At 38.3% G+C, this 6,899-nt stretch overlaps 1 protein-coding gene across 3 annotated transcripts in view; it reads right to left on the reverse strand.

Moving 5' to 3' along the window:
• Positions 1-6,899, reverse strand: part of Asah2 (N-acylsphingosine amidohydrolase 2) — a 112,404-nt gene that overhangs the window by 102,193 nt on the left and 3,312 nt on the right. For 2 of the 3 annotated variants that reach the window (XM_031390089.1, XM_031390086.1), the window contains exons 1-2: positions 5,719-5,849; positions 3,775-3,852 (exon numbers count right to left, since the gene is read on the reverse strand). The gene's annotated coding sequence lies outside the window, so the exon portion shown is untranslated. Of the gene's footprint in view, positions 1-3,774; positions 3,853-5,718; positions 5,850-6,899 lie in introns of those variants that run through there. The other variant, XM_031390087.1, reaches the window with a different exon arrangement.

Below are 6,899 nucleotides of genomic sequence, written 5' to 3' on the forward strand. Positions count from 1 at the left end.
CTCACCAGAGACTATGAAAGCTAGAAGATCCTGGGCAGATGTCATACAAACCCTACAAGAACACAAATACTAGCCTAGGCCACTATACCCAGCAAAACTCTCAATTACCATAGATGGAGAAAACAAGATATTCCATGACAAAACAAAATTTATACAATATCTTTCCACAAATCCAGCCCTACAAAGGATAATATATGGAAAATATCAACATAAGGAGCAAAACTACACCCTAGAAGAAGTAAGAAAGTAATCTTTCAACAAATCTACACAAACCTAATTCCACCTCTTACAACAAAAACAACAGGAAGTAACAATTACTTTTTCTTAATATCTCAATATGAAAATTAATATTACCAACATATCCTAATCGATTGAAATCCAAAAATATTAGGAATTAGAAATTTATTGACTATCATCCAATGGTCTCTCTAATTTGGTAATTGGAGAAGTAGGTCCAATGTTATACAATCCATATGCACGTTTAGCTTATTTGTTCGTGACAGTGTCTTGCTGTGTACAATTTAATGGTCTTGAGATCTTGCTTCTCCTATCTCAGCCTCTCTATTAGGAGTATTGTTTATTTCATGTTTTTACACTATACTATCGTTTTCAGAACAGCTTACATATTTTAAAAGTATTTATATACCCAAAAGAAATATAGACAATTAAATTGGGAGGGGGCTTGTAAGAAAACAACAAAGAGTGAGACTGAATTGCTTGACATTTGTAACTCTTGTATCAAGTTACCACAGTAAGAACCAAGATATTAAGCTCTACTAAATACAAAACAAACAAACAAACAAAAATACTTTATATATTTTTGTTCATTTAAGAAAATATTAGGCCAGGCAGTGGTGGCGCACGCCTTTAATCCCAGCACTTGGGAGGCAGAGGCAGGCAGATTTCTGAGTTCGAGGCCAGCCTGGTCTACAGAGTGAGTTCCAGGACAGCCAGGGCTACACAGAGAAACCCTGTCTCGAAAAAAAAGAAAAAGAAAAGAAAATATTAATAGTGATGTATTATTTTGAAATATACAGTTAATACATTTGGAGTTATTTAAAATTTATATTGAGAAAAATGTTTGTATTTTCAGTATTGCTGTAGACCAGCATCTACATAAGACTGTTAAATTGATTGTTATTTTATATCAAACAACTTTTATAATACTTATTTTTATTGTTATAATATTTTATCAATTTTAAAGAATATGACAAAAAAAAGATATTGTAGGTATTGAAGGGGGGTCTCTGGGAGGAGTTGGGGTACAAAAGGAAAACAAGAATGTGATTTAATTCTACTTACTTAAAATATGTTTTTAAATGTTAACAAATTCAGATAAATTGAAACCATATACCTTTTCTCATCATAATGCAATAAAACTTATAAACAAAAAAGATAGCAGAGGAAGGAGTGAACTTCATGAGGGGGATGAATTCATCATGAGTAGCACGGTAAGATAGAATACTTAACAGGCAGAGAAACAGCACAGGGCTAGAGAGTGGGCTCAACATTTAGGTACACATGCTGCTCTTCAAAGCAGAGGACCCTGGTTTGATCCCCAGTACCCACATGGTAGCCAACAACATCTCTAACCCCAGTTTTAGAGGAACCACTACTATCTTCTGGCCATTGAGAGCTCCAGGAGTGCACGTGGTACACATATATGTATACAAACAAGCAAAACACTCATATACATAAAATAAAAATAAATAAACCTTTTAAAAATGAAAACACCATAACCAACCAGAAAACAAATATAAAATAAAATAAAATACTGGAATTAGTAAACATTGCCTTTCATGTAATTGCTTGTAAAGAAATGCAAACTAGTCCACCAGATTAAAAATCAAGACTACTGTCTATTGCCTACAAAAAAAATGAAATCCCCCCAAAACAAACAAATAACCCTACCACACCTCATCAGTAAAGGCACCCACATATTGACAATCAGAATTATTGAAAGCCAGTCTTTCAAGCCTAGTGGAAACTGAAAACAAGCTAGTGTAGTAATCCTGAGATTTGACAAAGAAGATTTCAAATTAAAATTAGTCAGGAGAGATGATGAAAGCTACTACCTGCTAATAAAGAAAAGAAAAATAATCAGAAAGAAATAACAATTGCAACTATATATGTACTGAGTGATGGGGGCCACCAATGTCATAAAGAGATGCTAATGAGCATTAAATGTTTGACCAATACAATAACAATGGGTGGCATCAATGCCCTACTCTCATATTTAAATAGGTCATCCAAACCAAGGGGGAAAAAACCATAAAGGAAGCAAGCCTCTGGGTTGAGTCATACCGTAGATCAAATTGACTTACTAGATAGATACAAAGTGTTCCTTCCAACAGATGTGGGATATACACTTCTTTTTCAATAACCTGAGGACAACCCTCTAAGATAAAACACATTAGTCAATCAAGTCTTAACAAGTACACAATCACGATTTCTAGGAACTTAACAATGGTGTAGAATGAGAGATAGATAGCAAGTACAGAAAGTAGACAAATACTAGGAAAATGAAAAAGTGTACTATCAAATGACCAACAGTTTATCAGCAAACCCAGAAAGGGAATTTTAAATGCTTCTATAATCAAATGAAGCACAATTTATCAGCACTTTTGAGATAGAAATAAGACAGTTCTAAGAGGTAAAGTTTATAGCTTTAAATGCTTATATTAGAAAAAAGTCAGAGATATTTCAAATAAATAACCAATGATAAATTTCAAGTTTTTAGAAGAACAAGAACAATCCAAATCACCAAAAGCAATAGGAGGCTAGAAATAAAAATGGCGAGGACAGAAACCAATGGAAAAACAACATGTTGAATCAATTAAATATAAAATTGGATGTTTGAAAAGATAAATAGGATATACACACATATATATACATACATATATATATATATATATATACATATAGATAGATAGGTAGATAGAGAGAGAGAGAGATGTAGATGTAGATACAGATGTAGATGTAGATGTAGATATAGATATATATACCAGAAGAGAAAAAAGTTCCAGAAAAACAAAATTCGAGGATGATGTTATAACAAAGTCCAAAGAGCCGGGCGGTGGTGATGCATGGCTTTAATCCCAGCTCTTGGGAGACAGAGGCAGGCAGATTTCTGAGTTTGAGGCCAGTCTGGTCTATAGAGTGAGTTCCAGGACAGCCAAGGCTACACAGAGAAACCCTGTCTCGAAAAATCAAAAAAAAAAAAAAAAAAAAAAAAAAAAAACAAAACCAAAAAAAAAACAAAAAACAAAGTCCAAAGAAATCCAGATGTCTCATTAGGAGCTTTTTGAAAATGCAGTCCTAAAAACTGGACAGTCTAGGAGAAATGAGTAAATCCCTATGCACATATAACCACCTAAATTAAATCAAGAAGATATCAACAACTTAAAACAGTTCCATAAGCAACAAGAGTCAGACAGTGATGAAGGTGTCTGCCCACAAAGAAAAGCTCTGTGGTGGGCTCATTGAGAGATTCCACCACATCTTCAAGTCATCACCATCACTCCTCAAGCTGTTCCCAAGACAGGACAGGCGGAGCATTAAAAGCAGACTCATTCTGGGAAACCAATATCACCCTGACACCCAAACCAGAGAAGGACATGGATGCAAACAGAAGATTGCATATCACTTCTCCTCCTGAGCGCACGTGAATAAACTATTCGCAGGCCTGAAGAGATGGCTCAGTGATTCAGAGCATGTACAGCTCTTCCAGAGGTCCTCAGTTCTCAGTACTGAGAACCACACGGAGGTACTTACACGGTACTCACAGCTACTGGGACTCCAGCTCCAAGGGATCCGACGCCTCTAAGCACACCAGCACTCATGTGTACATGCCTGCACAAAGAGACATACAAATAATAAAAATAAAATAAATATTTTAAAAACTAACATAATTGCCCAAACTCTTCATTAAAGCATTAAGATCATACCCCATGACTAAGTTGGTTCCATCTCAGGAATTCCAGGTTGGGTCAACATACACAGACCAATCAAGGCAATATAAAACATATAGAGGCTTAAGGCTAGAAAATACACAATTAATAGATGCAGAAACAGCTATTGGCAAACTCTACCATCTCTTCATGATAAAAAAAATCCTAGAATATATAGGATATGAGGAACATATCTCCACATAAAAAACTATACAGGACCAGCCTGTTAGCTGACATTATATATTAAATAGGGAAAAACTGTTTCTTAAAGTCAAAAACAAGACTCTCTCTCTCTCTCTCTCTCTCTCTCTCTCTCTCTCTCTCTCTCTCTCTCTCTCTCTCTCTTTCTTTCTGTGTGTGTGTATGTGTGTATTATTATTCAATATGGTACCTGAGTTGTGGGGCACTTTTAGAAAAGATATTGAACAGAAGTTGTAGACCTAAACGAAGATTCCCTTGGGTTTAAACTGCACCGTACATTCCTGGAAATTTGCAAATATCATCAGTGTGAACAGTGCTTCTAGACTGTACCTTCACAACACAGTGGTTCTATTTCTCCAAACTGTCACAGTGACCAGTTCCAAGCCTCTTACCCAAGTTTCTTTTCCTTATCAGCCACTAGCCTTCAAGAACCCAGGTTCCATTTCCCTTGTCAGCACCTGTCCTTCACTTTAGCAAATATCCGTGGCTTCAGGCAAAATAATCTGATAAACAATTAAATTGATTTACCTGGCAGTCTCTAAGAGTGACAACTTACCCAAATTTTTTAACAGCAGTCAGATTTTTCCAAGAGAAACTTAGTTATCAAAGGAATTTGAGGGACAGATTACCGATGAATAGAAACTATAAACACTTAGAAGAAAATATTCCAGGTGATTCAATATTGATTTTTCAGTATGGATTTCTAAGTGGTTGAGTATTGATTGTGATCACCATGCTGGGGGAAGGGTAGCTCATTTTAATCTGCTGGTAGTGCCAAATGGGATAAAGTCGGTGATCTTAGCTTGAGGCTCATACTGCAGTGTTAAAATGTAGGGAGAGCGGGACCCTGAAAAACTTTAAGCTAAGACCTTGTATTCCTTGAAATTCCATTCAATTTAAGTCTTTGAAGATTATTTCTAGTCTGTTTTGAGTTTCAGATATGTTCCCACGAACAAAAGGTTCCTGAAGTAATACGGATTCCCAGCTGAGCACTGTAGAGACTGATTAGGAAAGACATGCTGAAGGTTGCTTCAGGTCACACTGCGTATGCTGGGACTAAAGTAGTCAGGTCGTAGGAGAGGGGAAAATATTCTGTCCTAGATCCCTCACTCGGGCTTACGATAAATTATAGAAGTTTGCTCTCCGAGCCTGAGGTTTTAAATCCTACCTTCTAAAATGGGCAGGAAAATGTGTTTCTGCCGCCTGCATCCACTAATTCAACAAACAACTTCAAATATTTACTCCTAAGTATAGATTTACAGTAGAGATAGCAGAAACTACCGTTTGAATCCCACTGTGATCATGACATTCAAATGACCTGACCATGCAGCACTAGAATTCAGATCAGTGTAAAGACAACCCGCGGCATTCGAGGAGCAGCTTAAATGAGGATGGAGAATCGGCAAACGCTCACCCCTGCACCCTGGGCTCATTATTTTCACGATAGAATGCAGGCTAATAGACAACTGCTCTTTCTCAAAGGGACCTTGTTTGCAAACACGAAAAAGCATTGCTTTGTTCTCTTGAGAGAAAACAATACAGCATCAATCAAAGCAAAGCCACCTACCCCAAACCCGCTGCTGCAGCTGCTCATTCAAAACCGCACAGCGTTCACCAGCAAACCAGAGTGCCTGCTGGGACGCTTGGGTATCCTCTGCCCGGCTCTTCAGAACACCGCTGCAGGTTAACTCTTGAAGGCTGGAAGCTCTAACCCAGAAAGCCAAGGCTCTGTAACTTAACCACTTAAGAGCTGACTCATTCAGCAGTCACGGAGCACCCCGCTGAGCCTGCTGACAGGCGAACCCTTGCGCCATACTTGGAAGGTAACACCTAGGACAGTGTTTCACAACCTGTGCTTCAGGACCCTGTTTTGGTAGTAAGACCCTTTCACAGGGGTCACATATCAGATATCCTGCCTATCAGATATTTCCATTATGATTCATTACAGTAGAAAAATTACAGTTATGAAGTAGCAACAAAAATAATTTTATGGTGTGTGGGGGGGGCGTGGGGGGTGGTTAACCACAACCTGAGGAATAAAGGGTAGAGGCATTAGGAAGGGTGAGAACCACTGCTCTAGAGGCTGTCTTTTTGTACCATGAACAAACGTCATTATTTGCTCAGGCCAACCTGCTTGTCCTCTTTGATTTGGAAAGCAAGCAGTTCATTCCCGAAGATATCGATTACACACCGCGGGGACAAAATTAGACAATCATTGCAGAGTCCGGAGCAAAGAGCATTTTGGATGAAGGACATAAATTCTAGGAAAGAAGATGTTTCTGGACAGATTACAACTGGATGGAGAAAATTATTCACAAGTAGTAAACATACCTTAGTAATTCGGAGAAACAAATAAAGCCATATTTATACTTCCCATGATGGTCCTCCAGGAAAGCCCCCCCCAGCACCCCAGCTCCCCCCAAACAGCTTCTTGGAATATTGCCTTTATCTACATGACAGTTACTAGGGCTCCTAGCAAGGCAGGGGAGGTAGGGGAGAGGAAGAGTGTCCTTCTAAACCTTGATTTACAAGTATGAAAGCCAGGGAAAGAAAGCAGAGCCAGTGGGGGATCAGCTTTTGTTTTTGTTGTTCCCTTTTGGGACTTTTCTTCTTGGGACACCTAATCATTGTGTTTTCATAGCCTCAGTTCACAGCCATGCCCTGGCCTCAGGCCTCTGGAGTGATGGTATTACAGGAATGTGTCCCATGCTTGGCCCTGGCTCAGATCTTGGCAGTTTACCTCATCCC

The sequence above is a fragment of the Mastomys coucha genome, unplaced genomic scaffold, assembly GCF_008632895.1.
Source record: "Mastomys coucha isolate ucsf_1 unplaced genomic scaffold, UCSF_Mcou_1 pScaffold21, whole genome shotgun sequence".
NCBI lineage: Eukaryota > Metazoa > Chordata > Mammalia > Rodentia > Muridae > Mastomys > Mastomys coucha.